Consider the following 19,354-nt stretch of genomic DNA (forward strand, 5'->3'; position numbering starts at 1 on the left):
AGCGGCCCTGTGCAAAGTGCAGCGGTGTGCTGTGTAGCAGTCTCCAATCTGGGACATGGCCTTAGGCTGCGACTAAATGAAAAATGAAACAGCACAGCAGCGGGGCCTTAAATGTTTGTAAATCGGAGACTGACTAAACCGCGCTAAACACAAAAACACACACAGAGCAGACTCCAAACAGATCTCCCGCAGAACAGCACCCCCTGACCTGCTTTCCTGGCCTGGTTCTGGCCGGAGTCCAAACCTAGTCAGGTACACACCGAAGGCGGTTTCTCCACCAGTGGCCTGCCTTGGGTTTATTTTCCTTTAAAAGGCTGCTTTGTTTTCATGATTAATCAGAGTGAAGGGTTCTCAAGCAGGATTCATGACCGCAATTGAATGCATTTTTAACTTCAATAAACAAAATATTTAGCAAGTGTTGTTGTTCTTTGCCCCAGATTCTTGCGTAACAGTAATATGTTTAACAAAGCACAGATGCTGTATCAGCCTGGAGACATACTCTAGGTCTGAGTTAGTGAGGGAGAAAGGCAGAGAGAGAGACATTTTAAGAATGCCCTTACCTTTGGTTTAGCTGCAACACACACGTCCTCATCCAGCCGGGGCCAAGGGTTGGCCGAGCCCAAGGAACACTCTGAACTCTCTCTGGACAATGCTGACCTATTAAGTAGGTATCATGTTTTCTTTGTGACATTCGGGCTCAGCTCTCCACACGTGGCTCGTTGGGGGGATTTGGGGTAATGCAGGAATAAGCTTAAGCAAAAACACACGGGAGGCAGGGTGGAGGAGGTGTAAAATGTGATGGAACGGGAGATGAGAGACAGAATGGGAGAGATATACAGAGTGAGAGACAAAATGGGGTGAGGTAAGGGGGAGAGGGTCCTGCCATAAACAGTGGGAGTACGAGGTACACTTTGCGCTGGGGACCAATAGAATTTTAAGCCTCTTTGTGCAGCAGTTGAGCTTATGAGTTGTTTCAATTCAGGAAGGACTCGCCAAGTCAAAACAGTTCCAGTATCCCTGCATCAGTACGGCAGACAACGCCAAACCTCTGCACAGCTGGGAAAGTCCAATCTGACTCATTTGTGGATTCCATTCAAAGTCTATGCATCTACAGATGGAGAAATACTGCTGCAGTGTAAATAAGACTGAAATAGTGAAATACAACACCGTGCTGCCTGTCCTCTCCTCTCATCCTTTCCAACGGTTAGCCCAGTGAACAGAAGCTTCTGACCAAACGTCAATCACGTGTGACCCCTTTGCATGACTGACATTTGAATTGGGTGTCCTCTTTTTTAAATGCAATTTCAAGGAGTCTGTAATGCACTGAGAGTGAAAACACAATGTAAGAAGAAATTACCAAAGACCAGCAGTGAATTAAGCAGAAAGATGGCTAACTCATTTATGCTGTGAGATGTATTAATGTTATTTCTGACAGGATGAGGGAGACCATTGAAGTGGCAGTCAGCTGTAACATCTTCACTCCCAACAACACGTCTCAACACATAATGTTATCCCACTGCTATTTATGTGAATGAAAAGGCATGACCATCTTTTAGCCTTACTTTCATTCATTCAGTTGTTTTTGGGAAAAGAAAAGTAACAGTTGAGTAACAGTTACGGGAGAAAAAAAAAGAAAGAAAGCTAATGTAATGGCTGGGACACATTATGGGATATACACAACAGATGAAACTCGTTCACCCATGTGTGTTCCCATCCATCCATCCATCCATCCATCCATCCATCCATCCATCCATCCATCCATCCATCCATCCATCCATCCATCCATCCATCCATCCACCCCTCCATCCATCTTTGAGTCTGTATAGTCCACGCTCTTCCTTCTTCACTCCTCTCTTTGCACTTTCATCCCTCCCTCCTGTTCCCTCATTCTCTGTCCTCTTCCTCTTTCATCTCAGGCCAGACATGCCCAACTGTAGCCAATTAGCATTTTTCTCCCTCTCCTTTTCTCTTTCACTCCCCCCCTTCTCTTCCCCTTCGTTTTTTGCCCTCTCTTCTCTCCTCTCTCTGTTTGTTGTGTAAATTAGATTTGGGGGCTCTAGACAGATTTTGTACTGTTTAAGCTCTCTCTTTTTTCCTCTCTCTTTCTCTTAACATGAATAAACCTGCTGGCAATTAAACATTTATGGAACTGGCATGCCCCCATTTATCCCATCTCATTCCGTCTTTCTCTCTCTCCCACCCGCTCTTCCTATCCATTCACCTCTAACCTGCTTTTATCCCGCTCTGTCACTCTCTCTTTCTTGTTGGACTTTCGCTCTGCCGCTCACATTGTCTCCAGCCTCCTCACTTTTCAACACCTGCTATGCAGGTCGTCCAGTCCCTGCACTCGTCCGTCCTCATCATTTAGTCGTCCACATCTCTCTTTCTCTCTCTGGGTGGAATAGGGGAATGATTAGTGAGAACACATTCAGATTTTCCTTCCATGTGTCATGCCAGTGAAACGCCCGTGTGCCCGCAGCATTTGGGACAGCTGTGCCAGGGAAGAAGTGGTGTTTGAGTGTGTGTGTGTGTGTGTGTGCATTTGTGTGTGTGTGCATGCATGAGAGTGTGTGCGTTAAGGATAAGAAAGGCTAGCGTTAAAAAGCAACAGAGCGTGTTACAATAAGCAGCACTTGCATAACATAAATAAAGAACTATGTAGCTGGTTGTACAATGTGTGTGGTAGCACAGTGTGCATGTGTGTGCGTGTTTGTGGAAGTGGATGTGCACATGCTCGCTGCTTACACATCACAGATGTTTGTGTACCGATTGTGGTTCATCAAGGTGTGTGCCGACACATGTGAGTGTGTGTAGGCTATGTGTTTTCAGTCGTGGGAAATCTAATTCTGCTCTTGCAGCCCAGATGTGCTGCATGGTGCTATGAAACCTGACCCCCCCCCACCCCCCCACCTCCCACCCCCCACCCCCCACCCCCCCCACCAACTATAGCAGCCCCCTCTCCTTCGTTGTCCTCCAAACCCGCCCAGAACTCTGCGTTAAGACACATGTGGAAACAATTCAGTCAATGCCCTGAGCAGGGTAGCCCTCACACACACAAACAGACATATACACACTTCACTCACTCACTCTCTCTCTCTCTCTCTCTCTCTCACACACACACACACACACACACACACACACACACACACACACACACACACACACACACACACACACACACACACACACACACACACTCAAGATACACACTCATTTCACACTCACCCCTCTCATATACTATGCGCAGACATACGCACGCCCAGCATACGCTCACATGTTACTCCCATCTGTCCCCTGTTGAGGTGCTCATTGCATGGCATTTGACAGTGTGTTAACTCTACTGTGATCTTAAACTGCTATCAGGTTGTCTACACTCAATCAGTAAGTCATGTGTATCCCCAGGATAGCTCAAGGTTTATGGAGGAGGTGAGCAGGGGGCTACACTTTCAGAACAATATGTGCAGAGGGGACAATGTATACTTTTGGGGATGTTGTAACATTATAATAGTAGCTGGTAATGCTATATTAGAATGTGATGTCAGTGTGTTGGCTGCTGTGTAATCAGCAGATCTGATATGAAGCAGAAAGAAAAGATCAAGTTCCTTCTTGGATGCCCGCACTGTTATTGACACACACACACACAGCTGACTGTCAAAACTGAAAATACAACACAAACTGTGAAGAAATACTAATTTTTAACTCACCTTTGAAGAAAGATCTCTTTCTCAAACGTGAGTTAAAAATGAAATGAATGAAGGGAATGAAACTGAAACGACCTTTTGGTTTTATTAGGTATTGCTAGGACTGCGTGTTTGCAATCTTGTATCTTAACTTCAAATCTAATTATCCAACTGAAGCCGCTGGTAGTCATTATGCCAATCTGGGTCTGCTGCTTACCTTTTGAAGTGCCCTTGACATGTCATGTTTTTGTATTGATAATGATGTGCAAATTGCTTTTGTTAAGCACGCTGAGGAGCGTCAAGAATAACAAAAACAACACTACTAGACTTTGGTTTAGGTACAACAATAACTGTCAAACAAATTCCCATAGTATAAGTTTTGTGGCTGTACTGACTGACACTGACTTCAATATATTCCTCATATAAACCATTGTGTGTGTGTATTTATCACAACACCTAAAAGCACTAGTGATGCATTCTGGGACGCCACGATGACATTTAGAGGATTCTGTTCCAAGCAGTCATTTCAGTTCTCTGAGAACAGCTGTTTTTATAATTTACTGTTATGATTGATTACATTACTTTTATTAGTGACATTCAACCTTAATGATGTTTCTAATTTCAGTAAGGTGGAGAAGTTTAATATCTCCTGCATTCTTGGTTTGATAATATTGTTTCAAATTGAGTGACCTGATATCACTGATTTTCATCCATTTTAAACAACCAAACTGTGCAACTATAAATGTCTCTGACTGAATTTTTTGTGACTTATCATTCTTCTTCTTATTATCATTAATTAGAGCTGGCTAAAATTGAATATTTTGCCAAAGTTATCTGGAAAAGAAAAGCTGATAGAGTAATTTAAAGTTGAAATCTGAAGTGCTGTTAATAAAACAAAACAGTTTTCTTAGACATGGTAATATTTTCTTGACAGTGCTATATTATGTTCAAAGTAACAGGATTTCTTATGATTTTACAAACCAGCTGACATTCATATGTTTTGTGGAGCCAGGTGAAGCTGAAGTAAGTGGAGCAAATGACAAACACCATAGCTGAGTGTGAATATCAAGACATAATCACACAAATCAATCAAGCAAACATGACCTCCAAAATATATGTCCCTTTAAGACTTCATATCCCATTAACGACATAATAATTTCTATAACACATGACACAGTGTCAAATAATAATATGAATGATAGCTGGATTCCATTTAGCAGCTTCAGTGGTCCTGGTATTATTCATGCTGGCTCACTGTCATGGCTTACTGGAACACTTCCATCATTAATGTTATTAGTGACATCTATGCTTTTCCTACTATAACAAGTCAAAAGAACTGCTGTGTATAATTCCTACGTTGATCAAGAAAAAGCATTAAGATATATTTCTATGCCACCTAACATTAGCAAGTCCTACCACATGACATAAACATGAAGCCATTAACATTTTTTCATTTGTAACTCAAAGATGTGTTGACTTCAGTATTGTAAGGGTTTTCTTGGAGCCAGCATCTAGTGGTGTTTACAGGGACTGCACCTCTAAGCAGCTTCAAGATCCAGCTGTGGTGGTTGCTACTTGACTCTGACACAGTGTGTATGGAGAGTGTGTACTCTAAAATGATAACAAGCAATATGTAAGTCTGAACACACAATGCAACCAATGAAAAAAAGTACCACCACAATTAATAAGTAACATTGACTGTACGTTGCTCCTTTCACCTGCAGTGTATGGTCATACCCAGTTTGAATTGACTATCAAAGTGTGAGAAAGTGTGTTTGTCAGGTCAGGAGAGCGCAGAGTCTGGGTTGTTTTTGATATAGCCAAAGTGCAGGAACAAGACCATTTCTGTAATTTAATATTTCACTGCCTTCACATCTGGAGCTGCATGTAAAAATGGAAAATAGAGGGGTGGGATATAAGACTGACATGGAGAAAGGGAGGAAGAAAGAGGAGAGAAAAAATACACCCTCCTCTCTTCTCCACAGCGCACACATTCACAGCCTTCACTCACTCACTGCTCACACTATGACCACATGCTTGTCTGTGCACACACACTTTTTTGCGGTAACACAGGATGCATACTTGCCGCATGCACATATACTTCTTGTCTTTCGTTTTCTTTCTCCCTCTCAATCAGTCTCCATTTTTTTTAAGACAAACACACACATCCACTCTGGGGTGACTGGTGTTGTAAGTTGGCGTGAGTGTGTAGGTGATCTGGGTGTGATTACTGCTTGGCTCTCCGACAGCTCTGATGATGACATTCAGTGCTTTGAGCTCCTCTGGCCTGGGCCCGCTCCAAACACAACCAGGGAGTATACTCTCTCTACCTCACAACCATGCATACATGTGGCCTAGATACTACTGCAACGCACACTTGGTGTATTGTACCCAACGTTCAGCTGCACATTTGGATTCTGGTATGCGAGCGTGAAGTTCAGAGATGACCAAAAAACATGTCAGCTGTCTACTTCACGCTCCTTGAAGTCAAATGACGTGCATCTCGTTGCTCTTAAAGGTGATATATGATTTCCAAGGTTGTATCACCATCTCTATTTTATGCACACACTATATGCTCATAACTGTTATGTTGTTTACAAGAAGTGCAACCTGCTCTCAAGTCTGCTGCTGCTGCTGCTGCTCAAATCTCTTCTATCTGTCTGTGTTGTCACCGCCTCTGTCTGTATCCCATTTGACTCCAAGTGTCTGTTTGCCTCATTTAAATGCCAAGCTTAGGGAGCAGCTGTGTGTTGGATCGTTGCTATCAAGACAGAGTCAACATATGTACACACACACACACACACACACACACACACACACACACACACACACACACACACACACACACACACACACACACACACACACACACGCACACACACACACGCGCACTTCTCTCAGTTGCGGGGCTTCATGCCCAGATTGTGTTAATCCTCTCTGTCCTCCACATATTTCTCTACACTCATCAACGTCAACGCCGCTTTGATGAAGACACACACACATACACACAGACACACACACACACACTTACTACTCTCCATCATTATCATTGTTTCAGCTGGAGAGGAGTCAGCGCTTTTGTTTGTAATTACAGGGGTTTGAAGTGAAAGGGAAGAATTTTCAAGAAGAGAGAAGAGGATGGATGGAAAAGGGAAAAAAAAGAAAGAGCAGGTCAGAAAAAAAACACACCAGCATGTCTGTGACATATTAGTCACATTTTACCGTAATTGTTGTTCGACCCCATCCCACACTTGTAAAAAGAAGAAAAAAAGAAATACTTTGGGAATGCGCTTTGCAGTGGATGGCTTCCAAGGTTTTGTCTGGTGTGTTCTGTACAAAGGGCAAAAGGAGCTTTGTGGCTGGCTGGTATGGCTTTAAAAACATTACAGCTATGGGTAAAGGCCTGTTCCGCTTCCTAAGCCCGAGGCTTCAGTTAGGATTGACCCCATCAAAGCAAAATAGATTGTGCCATTTGTAGAGGTACTAAAGAGTCTTCAGCTGTAGTCTCTCCGTTTCCCTAAAATCAAAACGAATCCCTCGGTGCAAAACCAAAGATAAAGGAAACATGAAACTTACTTGGTTCACTTCCATCTGCACATGTGGTGATAAGACAACCTGAGGATCTGTAAGACAGAAAAACCAATTGATTTATGGACAGATTGATTTACTTTTCAGACAGATCTATCGATTTTACATCAAAAACAGTAAGTCTATCTGTCAGAAACATAAGCCTGTTTGACTGAGGCGCAGAAATGTTCGAAAACAACCCTGCTGAATGATGACAGGCACGTGGCACACGGCAACATCCACACAGCTTGCAGCGATCCCTCAGGGTTCATAAAACACAAGCCTCGTTAAAGCCTGCGCCCCCACTGTGACGAGCAAGTGAAGGTCACAGTTCAGGGATAAGGGTCGTCATGAGTAAAAGGGAGACTTACTGTAGTAAACCATACTCGTCCATCCCACCATTCATCCTTCCATCTTGATTTTTTGTTTAAGTGGATATTTTATCATGCCAGATTTTGCATCTGTTGAGCTTGTTTCCCCTCTTTGATCCCTTCTTTCTTGGATTGTTCACACACACTTCTCTGCCACTTTCTTCACACATATTTCACACAACATCTTGGGATATGGGCGCTGCTTCCACTTATTTATTTGTGCACACACACACACACACACACACACACACACACACACACACACACACACACACACACACACACACACACACATTTCTATGACGGGGCGAGACTGGTTATGCAAAAACACTGCAACTCATGGCTGAAACACATGCACAAAAACACATAAACACATTCGCACACAACCTCACATACAACTGCTTTCAAACTCGTAGCGCTTGGGGAGGTGTGTGACCCATGTACGTCCTCTCCTGACTCCCAGTGTTGCCCAACAGGGAGTGTTTGTGTGGTATCCAAGGGAAACGGCTAGAGAGGGTGGGGGAGGCTGATGTAGAGAGGCAGGGCTGCAGCCACACTTTCTACTCGGGTTTGTTTGCATGTCTGATTGCTGTATGTATGTGTGTGCGCCTGCAGAGCATGCAGGTGGGCTTATGCACGATGTCATTGTGTAGCTATGTTTGTGTATGGCTGTGTGTGCGTGTGTATATGTGCATGCATGTGTTTGCCTAAGCAGTGTGTGGAAAGTGTTGTTGTCTACAGGCTAACTGTTACTGACAAGCACACACTGACTACTGGAGTCAAAAAGTTAAACGCACTCTATGCTCTTTTCTCTCCCCGGAGGCTCCCTCTTTCTGCCTCTCTAGCTTTCTCTCCTCCCATTTTTATTTTCTATATTTTTCTCTCTGTCATACTCTCCTGCTTTTTCTCTCTCCCTGACGATTTCTTTCTTTTGCTCCCTCCTCCCTCTCTCCCTCTCTCCCTCCATCTCTGATGATTTTAGCAGAGGTGTGACTCATTGGGCATCGAGCCACAATGTCAGGTAGTGAGGGGAGGGCGGGCACGAGGTGGAGAGAGAGAGCAAGGAGAAAAAGAGAGAATGAGAGGGTGAACGAGAGTTGTTTTAAAAATGGTGAGGTGTAGTGCAAGGGGGGTAAGAGATATGCAAAACGGAGAGGAATGTGCAAGACAGACAGAGTGAGAGTGAAAGAGGGAGACTGGGGAGAGGGAGGGGTGTAAAGTCAGCACAAGGAAAACATAAAAAAGGAGGGAAATGAATAATTTCTGCAAACGGTTTCCGTCACCATTGAGTTTTTTCCTCCTTGCATGTTTTCTCGATTGCTGCTCATGTTTTGGCCATGCAGCACACTCTGTGAGCTGACCAATGTGTTTATGTGCAAACCTGTTCATGGGCAGGCCTCCATTCATGACTTTTTATGCTTTAAAGTAGCTAATTACCGAGGGGGTCATTAATATACGCCCGTCTCCCAATAAAAAGGCCTGGAGGAAATAGAGAAGTGGAGGAAGGAGGGATGGTTGAGAGGAGGGTGAGGAGGGGAAATGCAGGTAGGAATGGGTAGAGAGGAGGGACAAAAGAGGAGAAGAGGTGTGATTATGAGGATTTGGTATGGAGAGGGTTACACAGGCACATTCATGTTCATGTGACATGTCAATCAACTGTCTTTGTGGCCCCTAAGGCAGGGATTCTCCACTCTCATCTCCACCTTGGCACTCGCCCACACACACACACACACACACACACACACACACACACACACACACACACACACACACACACACACACACACGCACACACACACACACACACACACACACACACACACACACACACACACACACACACACACACACACACACACACACACACACACAGAGTCAAGTTTCCATCACTTCAGAGGACATTAAATTGACTATCATTCATTTCCTGGAGATTTAACATAACCCTAACTATAACCATACTTGCCCAGCCCAGCCCTTACCCTACACTTAACCTAAACCTAAACTTAACCTAAGTCTTACACTATTACACTACAGTTTAATGTTTTACGTCACAGGGTGTCCCCGCAATGTCTCTGTCTAAACAGATTTATGTCCCCACAGAATGAGTAATACCCTCACACACGCGTGTGCTTGGCTGATATTATGGACATTTGGATATTTTCTTCCTCGTGATGAGACATTGTACTGAATGACTTTGCTTAATGTGCCCTAAGGTTCAGGTCACCCCGAGGATACACACATACACATGCACACACACATATACACACTTGAGCTTTGACTTCTGTCCTCATTAGACACTGCATTTGTGCCAGAGCCATCTCTCTGTCTCCTCTCTGTCTCACTCTTCCCTTCCTTCCTCATGTTTTTCTTTCCTCCCTCAAATCTCAGATGATCTTGTTGACAAATCACAAGAAAATTATAAACATTAAATGATTAAATGTGACTATGTTGACAACAGTGGCTGTTTTATTTCAGCTATAGAGGCCAAACATTCCCATTATGTTATTTGTAATGTTTCAGGTGTAGCTCAAACTGAAGTCCCTGGAGATTCCCTCAACACTGCCCCCCTCAGATCACTTTCTCTCACTGACAGCACACCGAGCAGGAGATGCCACTGCTCTTCTGTCTCTGACTTACTTTGGACAGAACACAAGGAAGCGTGGATACATAAAAAGACAGTCAGCACTGCACAACCCATGATAGATTTCCACTTATTTCCAGTGTGCACAAACAACATGATGTGTACTCATTGCATCAACACTGCAATATCAGTGTTTTGGCATGGTGCTGTTATTACATCTTGGTGTGTGTATGCACATCATAATTAATCGAAGACTGGCCTGATCCATCCAGAGTATTTCAGCAGTGGTGACAGAGGCATGGGGAAGATCAAAGTCATCCTGATAGATTGCTATCACCACTCCCACCTGTTCCCTCTGGAATTTCCTCTCTTCCAACCATGTGTGCACGCGCGTGCACGTCTGTTATGTCTATCAGACTGTTTGTGTTTCTGCATGTGTGCCTGAGTTTGCATCTGTTACCAGGTGTATGTGGACCTGTGTGAGTGCTTGTGCATGTGTGCGAGTGTGTAGTCTGTTTCAACACGTCTGCAACTTGCGGGAATCTTATAATCTGGAGCTCATGTCTGTGTCTGTCTAGCCCTGCTCCACCTCTCTTTCTTTCCTTCCCTTTTTCTCTCACTCTTTGACAGCTCTAATAAGTTCAGTAGATCAGGTTACACCCCTCGTTACATGCCAACTTCTCCCTGTTGTTCTGCTCTCTCTCTAATTCTGTCTTCTTGCTTCTTTCTTTTGCCCGTTTCATATAAATGCTGTGTCTCACCAGCAGACAGTTTCTCACGAACATGGGGATACACACACACACACACGCACACACACACACAGACACGCAGGCACACACACACACACACACACACACACACACACACACACACACACACACACACACACACACACACACACACACACACACACGCACACACACACACACAAAGAGGGAGTGAGACACAGTACATGCACGCACTGTCTCTGTAGGCCTCTCAGGTTGCTGACATTTTCCATTTTTGCGCATATAAAGTAATAATAATAATATTAGTGGGTGTGACAGAGCAAGGGTCCATTCACTGCAACTGCCAGCCTCCTATAAATATCCCCCTTCTTCGGGGGAATCCGAGAAGCAGCAGAGACCTTCAGTTTACACAGCTGAGGAGCATGTGGACGAAAACCCTCTATTCTCTCTCTTTCCCTCTTTTTCCTCCCTCTCCTTTCCCCTATCCCTGCTCTTCATTTTCCTATCACATCATCATTCTGTGCTACTGTGTCTCTGTGTGTATCTCAGACATGTTTCTGTTTTCTTTCTTCATTGTCTCTTACCTGCCTTCCTCCCCCATGATTTCTTGCACCTTTCTATCTGTCTTGTGTGACCTCCCACCTTTCCTTTTACCCGCAGAGTGACATCTCTATTTCTGTCTGTTTATTTCCTCTGATAGATATTGTGCTGATGCACTGTGGAGAGTTCAGCAGATTATTATGGAAACTGCAGAGAGCAATGGGGTGAGGCTAATTGCAGGTGGAAGCCACCTCACCCTCCTTTTCATCACATCTTTGTATCCTCCCCCAACCCTACCTCACTGCACCACAAACACACACCTGCTGAAGTAATCAAAATAACCTAGAGGGCATGTGCACACACACACACGCACGCACTCGCGCGCGCACATATGTATGTATGTAAACACACACGCATACGGGCCTTTCTCTCTGTGTGTATAACAGTATTGGAGTCAAACAGGGAAATAAGTGGACGTTGTACTCTGGCCTGTCTTTTATTGGTCTTTAGCTCCTCCTAGTGGATTTTCTGTGTCAACGTGATAAAACTCCTGTTACTTTCCTATGAAGGTGACGTAATTCTAAATTGAATCCGGGTATGCCGTGAACAGGTTTCAATTTTAGGATTACAGAATATGCTGAAAGATAGAAATAATAGATACACTGGGCAGTAAACCGTGTCAGGGTCACGATTGTATTCTTTGAGGCGAAGTCTTTGACAAAAAAACAAACAAACAAACATATGTATATATAAATGAAAGGAAACAATAAATAAAGTCCGGTTCGTTTTTTTTATGGTGAAATACATTAGATGTTTCTCTACTGAAATTCATTGCTCACCCATATTCTTTTTATGTATCACCAGCCGGTAAATTAAACAGACCAAAGCGTTAAGTTGTTCGTCATCAGGCCTGAATTATCATATACCACGTGACCTGCAGCACCAATACAAGAAGCGACGCACCTGTACGTCCGCCTCCAGCCGTGACACCGGCCATACTCTGATATAAAACTATGATCTGGTTTTACTTTTCAAACGTGGTTCTTAAACACATTCCTTACTTTTGAATTAAACCACGGAAACAGGCAACATAAGCCTGAAATCATCATTAACACATACTACTCATGTATTAATAGAAGTTAAATAGAAATTATAGTTAACAATGTTTGGCATCGGTTTAGCTCAGTGGTTACTTCTCATTCCAAACTCCTACCCTATGGTCCGCGGGCTACTGGGTTCAACTACGGGCGCTGTCCGATGTTTTACTTCATAATTCTGATAAATATTTTATCTCAAACACGTTAAAAAGCTTACAATCAGAACAAAAAATTATGTCAGTGGAGAAATAACCTACTGTGGTCGTCTAATTATATTGTAACAAAGCAGTTTAAACCCCACCATGACCATCACATGACTTTTGTATGAGTGTGCGTCGTCCAGTATTTCATCCTCCGAATCTGACTAAGAATAAAGAAACACATCTCCACAGTTCTGACTGCGATTCATCCGTCCGAGAAATAACATTTCAAATAACATTTCACGTCCGTAACGAGTTACCATACGTAACTCGTTACGGACGTGTTGCTCAAGGGTGAGTGCGGCTCAGTCATACAGGCCTGTCTCCAGTAGAAGTCGCTGTTAGGTGGCTCAGCGTTGTACTATGTTTTTGACCTGATGTCCTTCTGGTTTCAGCTGTTCTCCACCACTGGAATAAAACTCATTTAAAGAGCGGTGGCTCAGTCTGCGGGATTTTTTTTTTTTTTTTTTTCCATATTTATTTTTTTCAGGGACTATGCTCATTAATCAGCACAGTAGAAAAGACAAAACGTACTGATTTAATCAGAAATCCTCCTAATTTTTAAAAACTGAATAAAAATCACATATCTAATAAAGTTAATGTCTACAAACAAGGGTAACAATAAACACCATTCACAAGACTGTACAATACATACGCTCAATTAAATAATACAATAAAACAACGTTATGATTACTAATAATCTACATACTAACAGAAATAATATAGTTAATGCTTTGGAAAACCAGCCGCCCATGAATCTTTCTCAGCTGATGAGAAATGATTTAGAAAACTAAGCTCAAACAAAGAGGTCACTGAGTCAGACAATACACCTGATTACATTGTATTTACAATATGAACACCAGATGATGCGCTTAGCAGCTGCTATATCGATCAATATCCGATAGATGGCGCACTAAGATCACAGGTAAAAAAAAGATGACCAACACCACAGACAATAAATAACGGTTTGGGCACTCCTGGTCAAAAACAAAACTTTAGGCACCCTGCACTGTCTGAGCTTGTAAGGGCGTTTTGTTGCCAGCCAAGTGTCTTTCAGTTCTTGTTTGGGGGATTTTCACCCGCTCTTACTTGTAAAAGTCTTCTAATTCTGTGAGATTGTTGGGCAGTTTTGCATGCACTGTTCTTTTGAGGTCAATCCACAGATTTTCAGTGATGTTTAGGTTCGGGGCCTGTGAAGGCCACTGCAAAATCTTCAGCTTGAGGTAGCCCATTGTGGATTTTGAGATGTGTTTAGGATCATTTTCTTGTTGTAGAGGCCATCCTCGTCTCATCTTCAGTGTTTTTTTTTGTTTTTTTTTACAGACGGGATGCTTGAATTTGCTGGTATTTAAGTGAATGTATTAACATTGTGGAATTCAGAATGGAATATTCTAATGTAGAATGAATGTTATTATGTAATTATGTAATAGGAGAGTAAATTCTAGAACACAGATATAGAATAGAATAGCCAGTTTTTATTGCAAAATAATCATTTCACTTTTGCATTTCTTCATTCTTTTCAGAAATTTGCTGTGTTAATCAACACGAGGTCATTGATGCAGCACTTTTGAAATCCATCCATCCATTTTCTATGCCGCTTATCCCTTTCGGGGTCGCGGGGGGGCCGGATGTCAACGGGCGAGAGGCGGGGCACATACACACAACCATTCACACTCACACCTAGGGGCAGGAGTCACCAATCAACCTAATGAGCATGTTTTTGGTCTGTGGGAGGAAGCCGGAGTACCCGGAGAGAACCCACGCATGCACGGGAAGAACATGCAAACAAGAAAGGCCCGAGCCGGGAATCGAACCTGCGACCTTCTTGCTGTGAGGCACGCGCACTACCTGCTGCGCCACCGTGCAGCCCTTTACTTTTGAAATGAACTCCAGAAATAGACAATGCAAGCCATGCATCAGGATTTACAGTGACATGCTCATGTCTATATAGAAGTTGTGCTCCTTGATATGTTGCATCAATTTAGCTCAATGGTTATCTGTTACCTGGAAGTTTCTATCCTATGGGCCATGGACTGTGGGGTCAGCTGTGGCGTTCCTATGGTTTCAGCTGCTGTCCACCACTGGAATAAAACTCCTTTAACATGAAGTGGATCAGTCTGTAAAGTGGGAAAAGTCAAAATGAACTCGTATGTTCTGAAATCTAAGCTTGTCTAAAATAATCAAAATGTAAGAAAGTAGGCTCACAGACTTATTTTGAGCACATAAACCACTAATCTGTGCTTATAATTCATATCTGACAGAGCTGTGTTGTTTAAGCAGTCCATTCTAACAAGCATTTCTGACCTATTGAATAAGTTGTCTGATGAAGTCATATTTTCCAATTGTAATTATATATTTCTTTCTTTTTTTTGTATTCCATCTTGTTGGACATTTAAATCAAAGGCTCCTATATGATATGATGATGATGGTACAGTCATATGCACCAATAAATAATGCATCAATAAAACAACATTGTAATTCCTAATAATTGAAATATTCTTGGTGATATAAATGTAAAAAAGGCGTTGCTTTAGAGTACCAGTTGCCTGTGAATCTACAGTCTTTCTAAACTGATGAGAAATAATTTAGAAAATTTATCTCAAACACAGAGGTTACTGAATTAAACAAAACACCTGATTACAGAGTATGTACAATATAAACACTGTATGGTGCCCTTAGCAGCTGCTATGCCGATCAATATCCGATAGATGGCGCACTAAGATCACGGATAAAAAAAAACCCACCACAGACAATAAATAATGGCCTTCAACGTGGGCAAAGTGACACCTGCAGAAACTTAAGTGACAAATCTTGATTGGTGCCTCGGGGTATCTCAATTAATGAGTTTTACTACATTTTCGCTGTTTTTTTCCCCTCCACACTTTTAATATATCAAGTGCTTGTGAGAGGCAGACTCTGGAAGGACAAGCCTTCCCTGATGATGATATGATTATTATTTGGTCCTCTATATTATGTGAAAATATCCTGCTCTTTAAAGTGTGCTGTACATCAGCTTGGATATGTTTTTTAGTATTATTATATGTTTTCAATACACTTTGAGTATGTGTTCCAAATGAGCCCAATGAAGACTGCAGGCTCCAGAAAACACTTATTCTCTGGAAGGTTCAGCTTCATGAGCTTGTGGTTAATTATCAGAGATATAATGTCATGTTTAAAAGTCCTTTATGTCTGAGACTCTTTGATGACTTCGGGTGACTCAAGCTATAATGGTTAAATAGAGAGCTTATTTAAGTAGAAATCCTCAGTGCTTTCAGTCAGTGGTTTTCAAAGTGTGGGCCAGGGACAACCATTAGGTCAAAAGCTAGAGCTAAGAAGGGCAGCATTTTATTGTTTATGGAATGACAGCATGTCATTTCCATATGCGACATTATGAGAAAATGTCACATACAATACAGCAGTGGCTGAGCATATATGGCTATATAATTGATTTCATTTGAAAATGTTTGAAAATGTGACATCAACACTGAAGAAAGACAACTTATTTTGTGTTAGATTATTTTTGTTATACAGTGCTTGTGAAATAGATCGGATACATTATAATTTATGTCAATCAACTGCTATGTTTACTACTATATGTAACTTCCTGTTAATTTGTTCTCTGCGTGGTGTATAAGTGTACTGAGAACTACTGAAAATCTCACTTAAGTGATTCATTAACATGGTAAAATAAACTATTTATACTATAATTACTCAACAACACTCTGTTGCTGAGAGATGTCACTCACACATGCATATTTCCAATCATTTTACATTATCAGCATCACCCAGTAGATGGCGCCACAGGATCACAAATAAAGCTAAATGCTTCAGCTGGCCTCGCTTGGCGCATATTGTGGGTCAAATGAAACATAGCCCATACCTGCTCAACTGAAACCCCCTTAAAAAGTGAAACATATGCTTCTTTAGAATTATGGGAATAAATGAAAAGTTCTCAGTCTTTACTGCTTTACTAACCTTCATCCACCCACCAACACCTTCTCATCCTGTGACAGTCTCTGAGCGGAGTAACGGGTCACGGTCAGGTAGTTGTTGAGCGGCAGTTCAGAGAAAGTAATGGCAGTCTTTCTGTCGGACAATGGGGTGAGCGAGGCGATAGGGGCGGATGAGACCGGCTTAATGCTCCGTGTAATGCATGTTAATGTTACAGGCACCGAGGGACCGCCGGCCGGAGTGCTTTGGGATTATTTATCACAAAACATTTGTATTCTTCCGTCGGAGAACGGTTGATCCCGGATAGCTGCACACTAATCCTTCACTCCGTTAATTAAAAAGAAGGGGAAAGCAATGGAACTGGTGGTGGTGATTTTTTTTTTCTTTTCCAGAAATGTAATCATTTCTGGAGAAGCTTAACCATCTGCTTGAGGTTAAGTCTGCAAGCAGATTGTGTTTTCTGCTTATTTAAACCTGGGGATTTTATTTTTTTTTCCTGAAAAGGAGAGGGTGTTGTAGCCTATTTTGGGGGGCTGTTTGTTTGAGAGATAGGTTGGAGACAATTTTTGTGCCCAGGGAGAAGTATAAATGATGTAATTATGTAGCATTTTATTCCACAATGAGAATTTCAGCACTGCAAATTGTATTCAGACGTAAGTCGTGACTTTTGTCATGCACTCCAAAGACTTGAATTATACAGAAACTACATCCATGCCTGATTCCTAAAGTTATTATTCTCTAAGTAAGTTTGAAACAGAAATGTCATAAACAACCACAATCTCCGAGTTGACGTATTCCCACTAGCCCCGTTTGATTTTCCTCAAGTGAAAGGATCACAGCAACAACAACAGACATCAACGTCGCTTGGTTTCCCTGATCATTCTCACAGAGGACCAACCATCAAACACAATTGTCGACAGTGGATGCAGTCCTGAGGTTTCGGGGGCAGTTTAACAGAAAATGCAGTGCCTAGTGTAAAAGAAAATGCTGCCCATGAGAAATAGAAATATTTGTTTCTTGCTTCCTTCTCTCGTCGCCTTCTCGCCTTTTTTTCACCCTTCGTAGCAGCTAACAAGCCCAGCGCTGCCTGGGGGCCAACGCTGTGTCGTCAGTCCCAAGAAGAGACTTTCAGATTTCAAGCCACCGTTTTACATTAGGATGCCACTCGTGTCTGTCTGGAGACGAACCCGAATTCACAAAGGCATCCTTCAGTTTCCCTCTCACTCTCTCCCCCTCCTCCGTGGTTCAGTGGTTGTCTAGCTGACCAGGATTAACAGGAAAAAGATTAGATCTGAACAAACATGTGCCGCACTCTAAAGAGGCTCGAGTTGTCCTCTTAGTCCTGACACAACCACAGTGCTCACTTTTATCTGCTGAAGTCAAAGATTTCAGTCCTCGAAAACATCGCTCGCCTTTTTCTGTCATCTCTAAACTGTAAACACATCACCTATGGGATATTTATCTAATCCCAAATAATACCTGATTAGAGACAAGTATGATTAAAGCTTTATGACATTGCTTTTATGTTGATTATGTTGATACATGTTCAGGCCAACTTAAGTGAATTAAAGTCGTGTAATGCGCATTTGTATGAGTGTATCACCCGCACGTGACTGTTAATGTGATCATTTTAAGCTCCGAAATGTAGCTCTCGCTCATTTAAATATTGATTAAAATTGAATGTCCTGACCCATCAAACATTCTTTTTTGTAAAACCCAATTTCTTGTGTGATGATTAATGAATGGGACTGTTTTTGCAATGTGGGCATTCATCTTCAAAGAGCTCTCATTAAAAAGCATTTTAAAATCCCAGGAGCCTGCTGGCAGTGGTCACTGGCCCATTTGAGGCAAAGCAAATGAGTGCTCAGGCCTGCTTTAATAGTGGAACCCCGGAAGAGTAGTTTATTCTTTTCTGAAGCTATAATGGGGGTTATAATAAATCAAAGTAAAATAATGTTAGCTTCCACTGCCATCATGGGCCTGTAGGGCACTGTGGTCACCATGATAAATCCCTGTCCATCCTCATCTGTTAAATGCAGCCAAGAAAACGACACCCACAACACAATTTGTTCCTTAATCCACATCTGGCTCTGACGTCTGGTGTCAAACTTGGGCCTTCTCGTCTCTTTAATGGGTCAGAAGAACAGACATGAGGATGTGAAAGGGTTAAACGTCTACAGTAATTAGAGTCGCACTTCGCGTCGGCGTCCTCCAATACGGAGCTGCGTACGTCCACCCCCTACCCTCCCTCCTCTCTGGTTCTCTCTCTCTCTCTCTCTCTCTCTCTCTCTCTCTCTCTCTCTCTCTCTCTCTCTCTCTCTCTCTCTCTCTCTCTCTCTCTCTCTCTCTCTCTCTCTCTCTCTCTCACACACACACACACACACACACACACACACACACACACACACACACACACACCCGCCTCCCCACCAGTTTCTCCGAGTGTCTAATACACTGGAAAATCAAAGCGTGAGCTTCCCTCGTTCACACACCACTGGTGTTGCGCGTGGAGCACAACAGAGAGGGAGAGAGGGGCTTTCATTCTCCTCTCCCGTCCCCTCAGCTTAACTATCCAGTAAAGTTATCTTTACATATAGACGTTAAAACTTAGATTGGAAGATTTTTTTTTAAATTTGTGA

Source organism: Chaetodon trifascialis, chromosome 5 (genome assembly GCF_039877785.1).
Source record: "Chaetodon trifascialis isolate fChaTrf1 chromosome 5, fChaTrf1.hap1, whole genome shotgun sequence".
Lineage (NCBI taxonomy): Eukaryota > Metazoa > Chordata > Actinopteri > Chaetodontiformes > Chaetodontidae > Chaetodon > Chaetodon trifascialis.